Genomic DNA, 18,764 nt, shown 5'->3' with positions numbered 1-18,764 from the left:
CTCTCTCTCTCTCCCTCTGTCCCTCCCCTCCAAAATAAAGAAATAAATCTTTAAAGATAAACAAGCAAAAAAAAATGGATGCATTGGAACACAAGTTAAAATGACAATTGCAAAATGAGACACAAGAGTTTTGGGTGAGGGGGTGATGGCTGGGGCTACAGGGACTAGAACCAAAGATTATAGTGGTTTTAGGGAAGGCTGAACTAGGGCAGGACGGTCATCTGTAACCAACTGCAGGATCATGCATCTGGGTTTGAAAGGATGGTCCTTACAGGATCGTGGATGCAGGTGTGCAGCAACCATCTCGGATAGACTGGTGAAGAGGGTCAGAGAGCACATCCTACTTCTCTTTTCCCACCCTCCCCTGAAAACACGGGTTCCTCAGTCAGCAATGAAGGTTTTGCTACTCATGATTCTCTCTTTTTGTAACTGCCAAAGGTGTCCAAAAAAAGGCTCCAGGACCCGGGTCACGCCAGGCTGGTTATCGCTTGAAATCAAGAAACACAAACCATTTTTCGGTGGACAGAAGAGTGGATATGGGGGGACAGATAGGTTAGAATCATAGGTGGAGGAACCAGGGCTATAGCCCGAAAAGACACAGACATCGCTAAATTATTATGCCCCACACCAAGGCATGTCAGGAGAACCAGCAAATAATACATGGCCAGAAAGAGTTAGAAAAGAAAAAACAAGAGACCAAATGCAAGGTCAGGTGGGCGGTTCGGAAACCAGTTCTCCATTAATCCGGACTTCTTCTTGTAGATAAAGGTCGGTCTACCTTTGACTATTGCTACACTAAGGTCTTTCCCAGTGTCTGCAGAAAAGGTGCAATACAGCTTCTTAATTCGTGATTGATGAGGAAGATAAAGCCCTGCCTTTTAATAAACATATATAAAGGCAGCCATTGGTTGAGCCTAATGAATAAAAAATTCTAATTCCTCATCAGACAACTAAAATTGTTTTGCATGCACTTCTGAAATGCAGGTTGCCAAATCTTCCTTCATTAATTCAATGCATATTTACTGAACATCTTCTCCCAGGCACTGTGTGCATGTGAGACGGAGCCCGGATACATGAGGGAGAGCAAAAATGGGCATGATCCCTGCTCCCATGGAATTTACAGTCGGCTGAGGAATGATAGACATTAATTACATAATCACAAAACTAAATAATTGAAATTGAGATTAAATCTCAAAAAGGATGGAATAAATTTCCGAAAATGCAAATGCATGCAGACGTGTGACCTTGACTCAGGGGCGGGTTAAGGCTTCTCCCAAAGGTAAGACCTGAGCAGTGGTGGGAGGGGTGAGTGCTGCATAGGAGCAGCTCAAACAGAGGGAGCAGCCTGTGCAAAGGTCCTAGGACGAGGGTCCTGAAAGATTTCCAGGGTGGCTGGGCATACAGAGAACAGCTGGACGGAAAGGGGAAAGTGTTCTGGAAAGGGGCTAAAAGTCAAAGAAGGAGCCATTATGGATGCTTGGCTAAGGTTTTGGATTCTTTTTTCTTACTGTTCTAAGAACAGTGACTTTCCACACACAAGTAAATTCCATGATCTCGTTGCTTCCGTGTGCATATGGCTTTCATTTTCCTTAACCCTTCACACCAGTGTGATCAAGGCTGTGTACCTTGGTCTAAGAAAGGAACCAGAGATGAACTAAATCAGAAAGATTTTCTTGGACTCAAGAAATCCACCGTTTATAAGAGAAAAAAGTAAACAGGCAATTATGAACAGGGCAGGAAAAAAAAGAGCTAGGAGGAGCTAATATGGGTGGGCTCCTCACCGAACCTCCCGGGTAAGGACAGAGTCCCAGGTGGGTAACATCTGAGCCCGAAGGACAAGGAGAATTTCCCTAAAAGATTTAGAATAACAGCTAATATACATGAAATGCCTAGTGCGTGCTTGGCACAAGTGCTTTTCATTTGTGTTTCGGAGAGCAAAAGCCAAATGAGGTATGTTCTATGATTATCCTCCTTTTAAAGATGCAGAAACTGAGGATCAGAAATGTGAAGCAGTTTGTTCAAGATCACACAGCTAGGACATGAGAGAGCTCTGATTTGAACAAAGATGCTTAAGATAAGGGCCAGAGTGCAGAGAGATTGAATTGAAGATTTCAGATCAAAATATTAAAACACGAGACGTGTTGATTTAGAATGATTACAACCTCTCTGAGATTGTAAGTGCGGCATCTTTACCCAAATTTGTGAATAACAGCTTGAGCCAAAATAACACTAATCTCCACCCTTAAAATAGTGGAATCTTTTGTGTGATGGGCATATTAAAGACGAATAATGCATATGCATCAGAGAACACATCAGTACTTAGACAATCCAAAAGGACCTGTTTTTATATCATTTGACTTTTCTTCTCTCCCCCTATAATTACTTCATTTCAGCTAAATCACACTGTATTATGATTTAACAACTGGAACAGTCACTTAAGCATTAATGTTTTGCAAGCACCTTTCCACCATCCCCACCAGCTATCCAGGCTTAAAAGGGACAACAAAGAGGGATCAATCACTTAGTGGCCCAGACAGACCATGTAGCTGCGCCCAGTGTTCAGTTTTGCTGCTTGAATGCCGCCCCGGCCAGCAGCTGCCAGTTTTCTTATTATTAACCTCTGAGGTAGACTGATCTTGCAGGGAAGCAGGGAAAAGATTGCAGCTCTGAAGGCAAAGTGAAGTTGGCATTGGGTGGGGAAAGGCAGGGATATTGGGTCTACGGGTTGCAAGTTAGCCTGCCCTTTCAAAATGCACCCCGCCCCTCCTTAGCCCTCTTTGCCCAGTCACCTCCAGATGGAGAGACAGAATGCATCCCGAGGCTGTAAGATGAAATGCAGAACACTAATTGTTCCCACGCTTCCTGCAGATTTGAAAATCCAGCCTGTGCTCTGTTCCCCTGCCTTGCTTGGAAAGTCCGCACATGTGTAAAGGATCCAATGTATCTAGTGGTCAGTGGGTGTTTTCTCTGGGAAGATGCACATCGACTAGGAATAGGTAGGGGGCCCTGAGTACAAGTAGTGACTTGTACCTGCGGGTTTAGGGCCACTGCCTTCCAGGCCCTGTTTGATGAATAAGGGGTCTTGGGCACAGATGCGGGATGTGGACTGCCCAAGCTTGCAGGGTGAAAACATCGGCTCCTGATCAGCAGCGGCTGCTTTTCCAAGCACCCTGCACGGACCTAAAATAGCTTTGCATCTCATACTAAGCTCTGTGTCCCCTTAGTTCCTAATCAAAGGCATAATCAATCATCATTTGCAAGGCACTCATTTTAAAAAGCAGGAAATGAAATTCCCCAGGGTAGTTACATTTTAATTTGCAGGGAACCACTGACTCCGGAAGTGGGATCTCCTAAGGGGGAGGTCACCAGAACACATGCCGGAATCGCCCTGGCCACTCGGACGCACCGTGAGTCTAGGGCAGTGGTCGGCAAAGTTTCTCCTGGACAGGTCCAGGGAGTCAATCTCCCTAGGCCCCGGGGCCACCTTGCAGCACCTGCTCAGACGGGCCTTTGTATCAGGATGACACATAAAAAAAATAGGTGTGGCTAAGTCCTGATAGGACTTAGGTTACGGATGCTGAAATTTGAAATTTTTAAAAACATTATATTTCTTTATTCATGAGAGACCCAGAGAGAGAGGCAGAGACACAGGCAGAGGGAGAAGCAGGCTCCCTGCAGGGAGCCCGACATGGGACTCCATCCCGGGACCCCAGGATCACGCCCCGGGCCAAAGGCGGACAGTCAACTACTGAGCCACCAGGGCGTCCCTAAAATTTGAATTTTATATACATTTCACACAATTCAAAATCTTACTCTTTTTTAAAATTTTTTTTTAAAAAACAATTTCAAAATGTAGAAGCTGTTCTTAGCTCACAGTTCTACAAAAACAGATGGCAGGCTGGATTTGTCCCTCATGCCATGGTTTGCTGTTCCCCGGTGCCGAGTACAGTACTTGTAGCTGTTTCCTAGTGTGGTCTGTACTATTAGCAAATATTCATTTGGCCACAGAAGAATTCTTTTTTAGCACAGGTCCTGTTTTCCGTTGTATTCCAAAACACAGCTAGATGTTTCCCTATGGACATACTTAAAGGTATGGAGTAAATCTATTCTTTGTCCCCTAGATTATAATCCTCTTCCAAAGAGGACTACATTTTATTTGTCTTGAGATTGTTGACATGTAGCAAGCCACCAAACCCATAAAATCAGCACTTAATAAAGGATTCTTGGGGGTGGAATAAACCATGTTAATGCCCTCCTTAGGATCCTTCAAGGTTTCCTTCTCACTGTAGATGGCACGATCCCAAGTTTAGTTTCACATTTTCTAGACCTTCCATTCGTTTGTAGAGTACGTATCCCATGAGCACCTGCACGGTGGCATTCAAGCCTCCCTGTGACCTGACGTGGATGAAATCCTGATCTCCTCTCATGATGTGGCTCCAAGCACATCCACTCACTTACTCTGCTGATATTGATAATCAGCGCGACAGGGACTGTTCTAGCTCCTGAAAGTAAACAGCCACTTAGAATTCCTGTGCTCATGGAGCTTTCAGCCCAGTAGGATCCTCAGCAGAGGGGGGATACTGAGCAAATGTATGAATAAATGGATAGAAACATGCCTACGTCATGGCGGCAGGCCAGGTTTCTGATGCGTGGAGACTTGCTCATGGGAATGTTTATATTGTGCATTAAAAACAAGTCAACCCTTTTCAGATACTTTCCAGTCCTCTGCCCCACCCCCACACCCAACACACCTGAATTTCAAAGCAACATCATTTGCAATTCCCCCTTCGATCCCACAAAATCACACTGGGGAGAAAGGTCACATTGCTTTGCTGTCACCCCTCCCCTCTCTCTTCAGTCTGGTTCTACGTTCAGCAATTCCAGAAGGTGAGTCCTCTCTTGTTTGAATGAAGCTTGGAAACCAGCCATATTTTCAGAGTCCAACTGAACCAGCCTAAAACATTACTCTTCATCAAGAGATGACACCATTTAATCCCAATTAACTCACATCTTAAATTCAAGGCTTCTGGTTTACCAACATGAATCAATATCTTACTTTACCAGTTATGTAGATTCAAACCAGTGATGTTCATTGGCAGTTTTTGGAATTAGTACCAAAGTCCTGTCAAGTGGGGCTTCTTTGGAGGCCAGAGTCTGCTCCTGTCTCTAGATGTTGCTGGTCAATCTTATTTCGCTTTTTTCTGTTGTTGTTAAGAAATAAATAAATAAATAACAAGAAGTGTATGGGGGGATACTTGGTGCCAGGAGCATAGTAAGTACTCAATAAATATTAATTAACATTAATGTTACACCCCCAACTAGATATTTCAGTGTCTCATGATTTCCAGTTCAGTTTTAATTTTCTTTTGTTCATTCATTCATTTGTTCAATAAATATTTATTAAGCTTCGGTGAGGTGCTTGGAGCTGTATTACATCTCGAGGGAGGAAGTAATGAATGGGCCAGACACAGAACCCCTTCTAGTGAAGCCTAGAGTTTCCACTGTCCTACCTCAAATATGTCATTTATCAATCCAGACATTGAATCAATGTCCAACTTTCTCTTACATAAAGAGTTAGTCTGCCAAGAATTATCCTTCGGAGCTTGGCACATAGTAGTTGCTCAGTAAATGCCAATTGAATGAATAAATGTGAGCTGAATGCATAGATGGTTAATGGCAATGAATGTCCCATATATTTAAATACTGAGGTATGAGTCAGAGGATATAGACTCTTTTTTTACTGTTTTTAATATTTTTGAGAGATTGTGTTGTGTGTGCATGCACGTGGTTTGCTTAATTTACTCTCAGTCAAAGAAAGTATCCCGTGGAGATTTTAGCATGTTTAGATTAAAATTCTGGAACTAAACTTTATATCCAGTTGTCATGACAACTGTGTTATTAAGATAATTAGATACTAACCTGAGTGTCTGGAAGGGCCAGTCATTTCTGGAGTGGAATTTGATTGGAGAAAGAAAGTCCTGTTGAACTTCGGGTCCTGCTCCTCACAGTTATTGCCCTCAGAAGACCTAGGATCCATCAGCCCTTCTGTGTTCGTGTATGAGCACTTCTGTAACAAAAGGACACACACTGCATTTCTTAAGCAACAGAAATTCATTGTCTCGTGGTTCTGGAGGCTCCATGTCCAAACTCAAGGTGTTGGCAGGATTCCTTCCATTCAGGGTGGCGAGGGCAGGGTCTTCTAGGCCTCTCTCCCTGGCTTGTGGATGTGCTCTTCACGTTCACGTTCTGTATCTTGACATCATCTTTCCTCTCTATATTTCTCTGTCCAAATTTCCCCTTTTGATAGGGACATCCTAATGACCTCATTTTACAACGTGATGATCTCTGTAAAGATCCTGTCTCCAAGTAAGATCACGTGTAGAGGTACTGGGAGTTAGGACTTCAACACGTGAATTTGGGGAGTGGGGGGACACAATCCAATGCATAACACCTCACTGGCAGGGGAAACTGGCTCTTACTATCATGCCCTATGTGATCTCCTAAGGCTTTAGAAAGGTATAATCAACAGGCTCATTTCATTTAGAGAAAAAGGAGACCTAGGAAGGTGCAGCTATTTGCATCAGATTATATAGCTAAGAGAACTGGGATAGTCACATCATATATGATACCCCAAAATGCTAACACCCATTTGTGATCTGATCATATCCAGATGTGTCATGTTTCCTTTATGACACAGGCAGAAACTCAAGCAGAAGAATAGTGCCCAACTCCATTAGAGGAAGGGCAAAGTCTTCCAGATTACCCCAATATTAACTCATAATCAGTTTTGTGCAGTTCTGGCAGGCCTGACAATAAAAGAGATCCAAGGTGCATTTTCCTTCCAGGCACTGAACCCAGATAGCCACCAACGCTGTCATTTTTTTGCCTTCTGAAAATGAAATGTTAATTTACCCACTAGACCCGCCACAGATTTCGTTTGTAGGCTAATAACAGTTCACATAAAAACAAGAGAAATGCCATCCTTGCTTTGATGTATGGTCACAAAAAGGAATTATCTTTAAAATTCCTTTCAAAGGGGCCAATGTTTATGAATCCACTCTCAGTGGGGGATATAAAGGAATCTGTCAAACCCTGGTGTGATTTTATTGATACAGAAATACAGCAGCCCCATTCACTGAGCCAGGCCAAATGGGAGCTCACACATGGGGCTGACTTTCTTCTGCAACACCAGCCCCAGGACATGGAGCTGCCTCCTGGACCTGTTCGAGCTTTGAGGGCATTATTTCCTTTTCTTCTTGCTTATTAATTAATTACTGTGTTTGTCCCTGTGCTCTTGATATGAAAAGTGAAGAATATAATAGGAGACCTTTTACCCACATTACCAGACACAGCCCTGGCTGGGCCTTGGCACCAGAAATGCCAAAGATACTGAGTAATCTGGGTTTGCCATAGGTGCTTCCCTCTCAAAGTTTATGCAGGTTGTCAACAATAGAGTTCATAGCAAGATCATTCAAAGGCAGGAAGATAATGTCTTTATTTTTATGTGCTAGTAATTGGTTACGTGATATGTAATGCCCGTTGTTTCATATTGCATATAAATTTTATATTAGATTTTATGTGTCCATTTCGGTGATGAGAAAACTGAGACCCAAGTGAGTCAAGTAATTTTGCCAAATTTATGCAACTCATTTAGACTCCATAGAAGATTGACCTGACTCTTCCTACTACACTATGATCCAGAAGCTGTAAAATGTCCCTATTAACCAAACATCTGCTTGTTCATAGGCCTACTAGCTTGTTGCTGCCTTTGTGGCTCTAAAATAGTTCACTTCATAAGTGATGAAATAAATCCATCCTCTCAAGGCCACCATAAGAGATCTAGTCCTGGAAGTTTGACTCTTTGTTAGATTTCCCCTTGTTTAGGATGAGGGTTACTGTCCCTTACTTTAGACTCTTCAAGAAGTTCTGTGAATGTAATTCTCTCAGTGAAGAGCCAATTTCCAGACTCTCTTGGCCTTGGCTGCCATTGACTTCCTGGAGTTGGGTAGTCGGGTGGGAAAGCACAGGTCTGCAAATCATGAACCTGAGCTCTTGGTTCTCATTCTGTCTCTGGCTACTTGCATGACTTTTGTTAAGTCACCCAAGTCATAAGGTATCATTTATGAAATGAGTAAAAAATGGGTATGCTGTTTAAATATACACAACTGTGCACACACACACACACACACACCCAATACACACACAGGCTGTATACATATGTTTTATAAATAAACATATGTATACATATGCTCAATAATTATTGGGCCCCTACTAAAAACCAGCTTTTGTCCTAGAGCTCTTATATGGTTTAATTATTAAAATTATTCCTATTTGTCAGATGAGGTGATTGAGGGTCACGGAGATTAAAAGAATTTCTGTGGTCACACCATGGCGAAGTTGTAAGTCAAACTCAGGAATGTCTGGCTTCAAATCCATGTTCTTTCTATAACTTATATTCCCTTAGGATTATCTGAAATATTTTATTATAGTTCATATAGATGCAACTTTGAACATAATGTTGAACATAAAGGAAGCTCAGTATATGATCTGACATTCTAATGGAGTGTCTGATAAGGACTACTAAATTCCAGAGGCGCTTCTCTGGGCCATGGGAGACCATTGGTGTACATAGCCAGGGCTCAGTCTACCAGAGATTTCCTGACCTTGAAGGTGTCAAAGCGCTAGTTTCACATACAGCATTTGTATCTATTCTCTTGAGTAAAACAAGATATTTCAACTCCAACCACCTCACCTGCTTTGAAAATTTGGCTTGTTAGCCATACACCTGCTACACAAATTTTCCAGTGCCCATTTGACTACAGTTCCACTTTTCTGGCTATGATTTCCTGCAAGGGGAAATTTATGACTTGACCTAAACAAACAACCCTGACCACAGCCTACCTTTGCTCTCCTCCACCTGGGGAGAGCCCATCTTTAAAGTGGGGAGGAGGCTATTTTTGGCATTATCATCTATTATTTTATTTCTGTTCCATTGTAGGCATATCTTTTGTTGTGAAACAAAAACAAAGTGCCTCACATCCTTTCTGGCAATAGGAGGATTCAAAGTGTTTAGGCACAATAGATGTAGGTTAAAGATGGAGGGCAAGTCCTATGACTACTTTGGAGCCACCAACACAAACCTCTTCAAATGGTATATTTCCATAATTTTAAGATTATTTCTCATTAAATATTCCCAATGAAAATTTGTCCTAGATTTTGCCCAATGTGTAGGCTCTCCGTGTTTCATTTGGCAACTGGAATATTTATTCGATAATCATAAATTAAGCACCTATTAATGGCTAGATAGGGTAATAAGCAGAATGGGGACTCTGCTAACCTCAGCTCATGCTGTGAGGTCTAGATATGAAAAATGGGCTAATGCAGTTCTATTGTAAAGAGTCCTGACCACTTCTCTTGGTGGGATGGAAATGTGAATCTCAGAGATAGTTCATTTCACTTAAATTAACATTTCCTCATCTTTGTTGTTGTTGTGGTTACACTTCACATTTTTTCCTCCAACCTCTCTCAGTCTACTAATTTGCAAGTTGTCAAGGGCCCCCTATTATCGGTAGAATCAAGAATAAATTCTAAGGATGCCCTTGATGCTGTAGGTCCATGTTATAAATCAAGACTTACCCTCCACAGTCCCCTCCATAAACTTCACACTCCATGCAGTCTGGTTTCATCCCTCTCCTATGCTCATAGCAAAATCCATTCATACTGATAACATGTTCTTTTCCTGCTTCTCCCCCACCTCATATCCTCTATCTGTAAATCCCAAATCATCACTTAAGCCCCAGTTCTGGACTCTATTCTCTCCAGACATTCCTCAACTGGGACCTTGGAATCTTTGAGTTGACTGAATCACCTGTGGTCACCCTCACCCCGGTTCAGTAATTCCATGGCCCACCTCCGAGATGATGAGTAATACCATCCTTGCCCAACATTCAGTGAAAAGAGTGATCCCAAGATTTTTTAAGGAAGCGATACCTATTACTGAATTGTTCTTATCTCTAGGAATTTCTTTTTATGCAGCCAAATTTACTTCCCTGGAACAAATTTCACTTGGGTTCTGCTCTGCCTTTTGAAAGTAAAGAAAAGTCTATCGTCTTTTTCACCTGCCTATCCTTCCCATGAGTGAAGGCAGCCATTTTTCTGCGTTCGTCATCATGCTCAGATCTCTTCTCCTGCAGCCCAAATATCCTAATGGCCTTACCTCTCCTGGGGGAATGCTGTGTTCTCTCAATGCCCCATTCAAATATAATACCCCAAATACAGCATATAACTTCAGCTGCAGTCTTTTTATAGAAGAAGATGGTTCACCTATTTCTTCTCTTCTTCATTGATTTTATTACTCAAACTAAGTTCATAATTGTTTTTTTTCCAGCAGCTATTTCATGCTGGTAGTCATTGTGAGAACAAGGTCAACCGAAACAACCCACTTTGTCTGCAGAGACTGCTATTTAGACAAGCCCTCTCCATCCAGTGCCTGGATAGTAGAATTTAAAACTCCATCTAGACAAGCCCATGCATTTTCCACCCCACCATGCTCTGCATCCGCAGAATAGTTTGCCTGGCTCACTAGGGTTCTAAATTTTGAAAACTTCAAAAGCACAAGCAAAATATCACAGGTATTGAGAGGGGACTGAAATATTTAAACGTCATCTAATTCCAGCAGACCAAACTGTCAGGAATAATAGTTATGTTTTACACATCAATGTAATAATAGTTAATAATAATGCTTTGTATTTATCCACTGCCTTTCCTCTGGGGACATTGGCAGAGTAAAGTAAGTCTAACATAGATATTAAAAAATAAACCCCTGAATTAACACCAGCATGACACCCCCCCAAAAAAAAGAATATATAATATAAGGTTCTCTGACAGGTCTGGAAATGAATGGTTTTGCAAAGCCTGAAAATCTGGCCTGTAGGGTGACAAGAAAGTAATATGTCACCTGTGACTAGTCCTAACTCCTACCTTCAGGGTTGGTGTTGGTTTAATTTCCACTCTGGAGAAAAAGCAGAGAAGTGAAAGGCAAAGAAAGCACACTGGAGTTTGGGCAAGGCTATCACCACAGAGCAAAGAAGCTGAGAGTACCAGGTTGGCTGCCTGAACAGAGGAGAAGGGACCCATTGAAAGGGAATTTTTGAAAGCTGCCCTGGGAGGGGCAATGTCACATGCCTCCCTTCTGAGGGATGCTAAGTGAAATACATTAGTCTTTAAGGCTTTGGACATAAAGCAATGACTTCTGGGAAATGTAAACAGTTGCCAAGGCCAATAGGTATCAGCGGACTCACAGTTAAGACCATGAGAATGAGCAGGATTAAGAGAAGAGCTGACATCTGCATAAGAGAGTTATTAGGCATAATTTAGTATATGTAAACACCTCATCTGAAACACTGCATCAATTATCATAAAAGTAATTTATACATGAGCCATTTTAAGCAGTAATAATGCCTTAAGCATAAGGAAAAATGTTCCAATGGTAAAATTTTAAACACTATAGACCAAATGTAGAGAAAATCAAGTACAGAACTTAATTATAAAGACTTTCTATATCTGCAAGTAAGCCATGGAGTTATTAGTGCAAAAATATTTAATATACTAATAGATTAACCAAGATTCCTTAAACTAGGAAGTAAAATACAATTTAGTTTTCTATGTCACTCTCTCTTCCCCAACTCAACTCCCAAATTCCCTATATTTTTGATTATTTAAGTATGGAATAGAACATGATTCCTGGCTTGTTGTTTAAGATTTTATTTTTAAAGTAATTTCTACACTAATTGTGGGCCTGAAACAACCCCGAGATCAAGAGTCCTATGCCTTATCGACTGAACCAGCTAGCCTGCCCTAGAACAAGATTCCTAAACAGCCTCTGCTCTCAAGAAACCCATTGGGACCATCCAGGAGATGATGCATCAATAAAAAAAGGCCAAAATCTAAGGAGGGAGGTGCCTCATGACACAACGTGAAGATAAAGGGCTCTGTAGGGTCCTTGGGAGGATGATCTTATTGGGGAATGTGAGCAATCATGAACAACACCTTGAAGGTACAGAAAGGGCATCTTAAGGGCACCCATAGCAAAGATATCCAAAAAACAAACAAACAAACAAACAAACAAACAGAAGATGCAATATTGGTGGTCAGACCACAGGAGCTATCATGGCATTATTTAGTGGGAATGTGTTCTGTGGTAGATGATGTCAACGTATTCACGGTTGTCTCTCTGCATTTTTTTTTTTTTAAGAAGTAAAGGATCTTTTTTTTTTTTAATTTTTTTAAAGATTTTTTATTTATTTATTTATTCGTGAGAGAGAGAGAGAGAGAGAGGCTGAGACACAGGCAGAGGGAGAAGCAGCCTCCATGCACCGGGAGCCTGATGTGGGATTCGATCCCGGGTCTCCAGGATCGCGCCCTGGGCCAAAGGCAGGTGCCAAACCTCTGCGCCACCCAGGGATCCCTGCATTTTTATCCAGTAAAACTGTTGGGCAATATCCAATCTGTCATGATAGCTAACTTTTATTAAGCAGTTACTATATGGACCAATTTTATGGTCAGTGCTTTGTACTTTGTGCTGGATTGCACTGTTGGCCTTCATTCTTGGCCTCCCTGTACCCTCCATGTCCCTATCCCTTTTCATAACTTTGAAACCCCCTTCTTTCTTGCTTTAGGCTTACTTTGTGTCAGAAATTATGTTCTACTGGATCTGAGCCTAGCCTCAGTAGGCTTTGAAGCTCTTCCTCTCATTCTTTCCGCATGGATGTTTGTATGTGCGTATCTTTGTTTCTGTATCTCTCTTTTTTAACTCTCCCCAAACTACAAGAACAAGTCCAAGATAGCCTGCTAGAGAATAAGACACCATATAGAAGAGAATCTAGTTGTTCCAGCCAAAACCATTCTAGACTAATATTGAGCTCTCCAACTCCCAAACATTTCAGAGAACGCAACTAAGACCAGGGAAGCTTCCTACCCATCTTGTAGCTAACCATACATGCATAAGTGATCCCAGCTGAGATAGAATTGTCCAGCTAATCCCTAGACTCATAAGAAGTAATACTTTTTTTAATTTTAAAACATTGAATTAAAAAAAGAACCATTGGATTTTCTTAGTTTGTTGTGCAACAATAGCTGGCTAGTATACGTATACTCCTCGCAACAAACTGTGAAGTGAGTGCTAGTGTTCATCCTTATCTGACAGAGGAGATAACTGAAGCTTAGAGAACTTCAATCAGGGCACCTGGGTGGCTCAGCTGGTCAAGTGCCTGCCTTCAGCTCAGGCCATGATTCCAGAGTCCTAGGATCCAGCTGGCCCAGCATGGAGCCCTGCATCAGGCTTACTGCTCAGCAGGGAGCCTGCTTCCCCTTCTCCCTCTCCCTCTGCCTGCCACTCTCCCTGCTTGTGCACTCATTCTCTCTCTCTCTGTCAAATAAATAAATAAAATCTTAAAAAGAAAGAAAAATTAAGCCATTATGCTAAGTCACATATAACAAGAAAGTATAAGAGCCAGTATTTTGATTCAGACTCTTTTTTTTGGAGCTAGAGCTCTTAACCACTTTGCTATACAGACTGCCCATTACAATCCAAATTTTGTGGTTAAATTTGAAATAGGCAAAGTCGGACACATACTGAATAGCAAAATCAAGTTGCAAAGCCAGGTCTGCATGACTTCGGACCCTCGTGCTTTTGCTGCTATGCTCGCCCTTCCCCCGCAAAAAGGAAATACTTAGAAATGAATGTTGTGGTAAAGGAAGGTTGAGGTCAGAACCTGTGGGCTTCTGCACACCAGGCCAAAAGAGCTGTACCTGTATTTGTAGATGTTAAGCGGCCCTAAAATTCTCTGAACAGAGGCAGTGCAAGAACAGGTATCTCCTTAGGAAGTTTAAGAAGCAGCAGGGACACTTTCAAACAAGCCATAACCCAAGAATGAATTTGGTATTTGTGTTTTCTGCCAAGAAAAATATCTGTCTATAGAAAGCGGTCCTCTCTTTAGTTTAAAAATAAATTCAGGATGGATAAACCTCAAAAACTTCAGGGGCTAGGTCAGAAAGGTCTCTTCCATGCAGAACATAAACACCAACTTTGTGCAAACTTGAAGTGTCCATATTTTCTTAAATCATAAAATATGTTGGCAAACTTTACTTCCACAAGAACCCCTACCATGAGGATAATCTTAATCCAGCACAAAAGAAAAATATTTACAGGAACTGAAGTCGGCAAGTTTCTCTCCCCTGTGCTATATGATATACTGACTAGCCTGATTATGTGACAGTTTGATAGGCATGGTAGAAAAAAATGCTCCGAAGTATAAATATTAATGCTTAGGCAGTGATTTGTGTAAACTGCATAGCAAAAACAAAAGTACAGATATAAGTTTTTCACATATTTTGCCTTGTCCACAGCATGTATTATTCACTCCACATGTTTTCCATCTGAGCAGCTCGTCTGTGTGACTGGGAGCCATATTTCTCAAATACTGAATTCTCAAAGAAGTTTGTTTTGTTTTTTTAATCCGAACAGAATCAAAGCTGGTTTGCAAACTGGCATTTCAAACATTAAAATTGAGCTTTAAAAGTCTTTTATGAGTATTATGTGGTATCAAAAGTCAGTGTGACAATATCACACAACGTTAATGTATTTCTAAAAATATTCTTAAAGACTGTTCCAAATGATATAGTCTACATGGAAGAAAAATGTCTGAATACTCTTCTGGGCATCGTTTGCAAGTTACGGGGGGTGCCATGAGGCTGGTGGCCTTATTCTACTCTTTGAATTCTACAGAATGGCCCTCAGTGGTGATGTGGGAAAAGAAGTTCCTCTCTTCTCTGCTAGAGGTAGAAAAGAAACTGAGTTCTTCCTCTTGTGCCCTCCATGCCGGACCTCTCACTAATACTGCCATGACTCATACTTTTTGTTCTCAAGCAATACAAATGTACACGTTCTCTGTTTCTTTTTTTCCTACCAACTATCTATTCTTAAGCTGCAACATGGCCAAACTGAGGAGAAATGTGGTGTGACTCCAATAGAGCCATCCCTTACCTGGCTAGTTCTGGTTAACCCCAGTCAGGTAAAAACTCCTAACCAGGCTACAGCATTGACCTTGTAGGGCAAATGGCAGGTAAGGTCTGAGATGATATGTTCTACTCTTAGAGTCTTTACCCAACTACTCAACAGGTATTTCTGGAGCAATACCTACTTACCTACTGACAGCCCTTGGCCTTGGTGCTAGGCAGGTAGCAACGTGGAATGCAGCAAGACAGACATGCTCTTGGTGATCATGGGAGAGAGACACACCACAATCAGTAAAGAGAAATGTGAACAAAGTGATTTTTGGTAACATGTGCTCTGAAAGGAATAAATATGGTGATATAGTAGAAGGTTACTCTAGAGTGGAAAGTGTCTATAGGGTGATGACACTGGAGTTCAGACCTGAGAGATGAGGCAAAGCCAGTCACATGGGGATGGGCAGAGATACCTTCAAGTGAGAAGAAAAAGGAAGGGCAAAGACTCCAAGATGAGAGAGAGCTTGGCATGTTTGAGCAGGAGGGAGAAGATGAGGCTGGGGAGTGGGCAGGATTCAGATCACTTAGACACTTGCCAATTGCAGCAAGGATTTGGGATTTCATATTACATGCAATGAGAAGTTTTTGAAGGGCTGCAAGCAGAGCAGAAACATGGCCTAATTCACGTGGAATCTCATTCCATACTCTAGATAGGGGCTTCCCTCCAACTTCTACCTCATAGGGGTTCCTCACAGGGTGACTTGACTACTTCCTTGCTGGAGCTGGAATCTCATTCTGACCCCAGGGATTCTGGTTGCTTCCCTCCTTCCCCTGGTGATCATCACTATCTAGATATCTCTTCTCCATTACCTACCCATCCATTTAACAAGCTCACATAATTACCCAGGCTATGCCTGAATTCAGTGTTCTGTCTCTGCAACTAGTGGTTATGGCACCATGAAAGTCAGTCCCAGAATCTGTATGGGTCTCTATGCTCTTCCTGTCAGCATCCACCTGTGCCACTAGCATGCCTTCTCACAGAGAGAGACCCGTGGGAGATATTCTGAAGCTTAAAATCCCCAAATAGAAATAGTCCAAACTAGAAGACTACACAAGAGATAGCTTATATGCTTTGTCTTATTCTGGTCATCCAAATGTTAACTGTTAAAAATTGATAAGATTGAATCCCAATCATAATTTTTTTTCCCAATCATAATTATATCATTAGTTCATTAGTTCCTTTCTCGTTTCCTTCCCTCTTCCTCCCTTTTCCTCTTTCCTTTCTTCCTCTCTTCTTTCCTTCCTTTCTTCCAATTTTCCTTCTGACTTTCCTTCTGTCCTTCCTTCCTTCCTTCCTTCTCCCCCACCTTTACTCTTTCCTTCCTAACTCAACATCTAGAAGAATGATAGAGTCCTTTAAGGAATTTATGAGCATGATAATCATGGTAATAATACTAATAATGATTATGATGATAATAAAATAATCATAGCTAGTATTTATTGAATATTTAAATGCTCCAGGAATGGAACCAAGCCCTTTACATACATATAATCTCAAATTCTCACAACTTTAATAAGTAGTGTTAATATCTCTATTTTAAACATGAAGAACTTGAAATGTTTTAAACACTTGTCAAGGTTGCACAGAGGCAAAGGACAGAACTGGAAGGTCCAAAGGTGGAGGTCATGTTCGTTACCATACTGCTTTGGATGGCTAGCATAGTTTTTTGTTTGTTTGTTTGTTTGTTTGTTTGTTTGTTTTTGAGAAAGAGGTTTTTGATGGAGTGGGACAGAGGGAGACGAGGAGAGAGAATCCTAAGTGGGCTCCATGCCCATAGGGCTCGATCTTACAACCCTGACATCATGACCTGAGCCAAAATCACGAGCCACGCACATGCCCCTGGATGGCTTGTATTGTCAAGCATACTTACCCTATATTCTATACTGAGAACTTTGTAAAATATATGCGTATAGAGACAAAGGGTCGTTAACTCTTACCTGGAATAAAATAGCTATGATTAAATGAAGGCTACTGGATCCAGCAGACAAGTTATTATAATCTTGGCCTCTCATTCCTTCTCTCAGAAATGCTGGTAGAAGCTCTTGACCATTGTGTTGGATGGGAAAGGTCTGGCCCATCTGGAAAGAGCTGTAGTCTGCATGTGCACGTGTGTGAAGTCAGTTTACATCAGTAGGGATGTATCTCCATCAATCTCTACTCCCTCCTCCCCACCCCACCCCCGCCTCCGAGATGTCTACTTCCTGCGGGCGGAACTTATTTGAGAGTTCAGAGGTTGCTCTCTGTCCTGCTAACCCCAAACCTCCATTGGTGGTGCAGGTGGTGTATGTGTTGAGGGTGAGGGTTTCCTTTCATTCTGACCACTATGGCTTAAATAGGAGCATTGTAGATTCTCTTTGGAAGGAATAGTTAATCCAATGTGAAGTCATGCCAAAACCAGCTTATCCATCGGACAAATACAGCCAGCATAACCCTTCTTTCCTCTTCAACCCCTTTAAATATCGCCTGTCATTAGGCTCAGCAGTACCTTGGGAGTGTGACAATATAATCACTGTATGCTCGTTACTGGGTTGGCCCAGTTGTAGCATTTGCCTTCAGAATAAGTACACCTTTGAGATGACTTCCTTATAAAAGAATGTAATTTAAAATAAAAAAATCCAGCAGGTTTTGTATTCGAAGCTGTTGATCATTGAAGAAACTGGTCCTATTATCATTTACTTTGCTCTATCAAATAAGACATCATTGCACAGAGGTATTTATTTGACTAGGCAAAGTACACAGAGGCATACATACAAAATCATTATGCACGATGGTCTCTAGGAAATTAGAGTCTAGGATGAAATATTATTATGCTTTAGGAAATCTCTGTAGACTCAAGAACTGTTTCTAAAAAAGATACCCACGCTAAAGAGTCATTTTTGATTGTCCTATGAGTTGTCATTTTTTGATTTTTTTTTTTATCTGGTGATATCAACGTGTTTGGCCAAATAAGGGAGTATACTTCGCCACATAATGAATTTCTCAGACAACTGAGACTTAGCATCCACCCCCTTGAAAATTGTTATTTTAACTTTTCTGAAGGGAAACCATTATTTAATGTATCACATACATCTTTGCTTTTTGAAACATCATACGAAACCAGGTTAACCTTTCTCAATGTCACAGGCTACCATTATCAGCAGTTGTGGCAGAGGGGAAAAGTACTGTGTTTGAAGTTATTTGATACTATGTGCATGTTTATACTTTGCTTCTCTTCACAAAGAAGTTGAAGCAGTTTAGAAAATTATATCTAATACAAAGGAAAAGGACAAATAATTGAAGGGACGAAGATAACAGGAAAATATAAACTTGTAAATATGAAAGACAGGGGAAATATCCATGTCTGCCTTAGTGTTCTGGCTGCAAGGGAAGGAAATCCAGCTTGGAATTGTCTGAGGACAAAATGAGGAATTAATTGCTATGTATATCACACTGCATTAGTGAGGAGAGATGGAAATGGCCTTGTGGTCGACCAGAGTTAGCTCCTGAGCACTGTCAGAACCCTCTCTATAGGTTGCTTTCTTTTCTTTTCTTTTTTTTTAGATTTTATTTATTTATTCATGAGAGACACAGAGAGAGGCAGTGACACAGGCAGAGGGAGAAGCAGGCCCCATGCAGGGAGCCCAACGTGGGACTCGATCCTGGGACCCTGGGGTCAAGCCCTGAGCTGAAGGCAGGCGCTCAACCACTGAGCCCCCCA

The sequence above is a fragment of the Canis lupus genome, chromosome 5 (genome assembly GCF_011100685.1).
Source record: "Canis lupus familiaris isolate Mischka breed German Shepherd chromosome 5, alternate assembly UU_Cfam_GSD_1.0, whole genome shotgun sequence".
Classification (NCBI taxonomy): domain Eukaryota; kingdom Metazoa; phylum Chordata; class Mammalia; order Carnivora; family Canidae; genus Canis; species Canis lupus.
Note: the sequence above shows the minus strand (reverse complement) of the source record.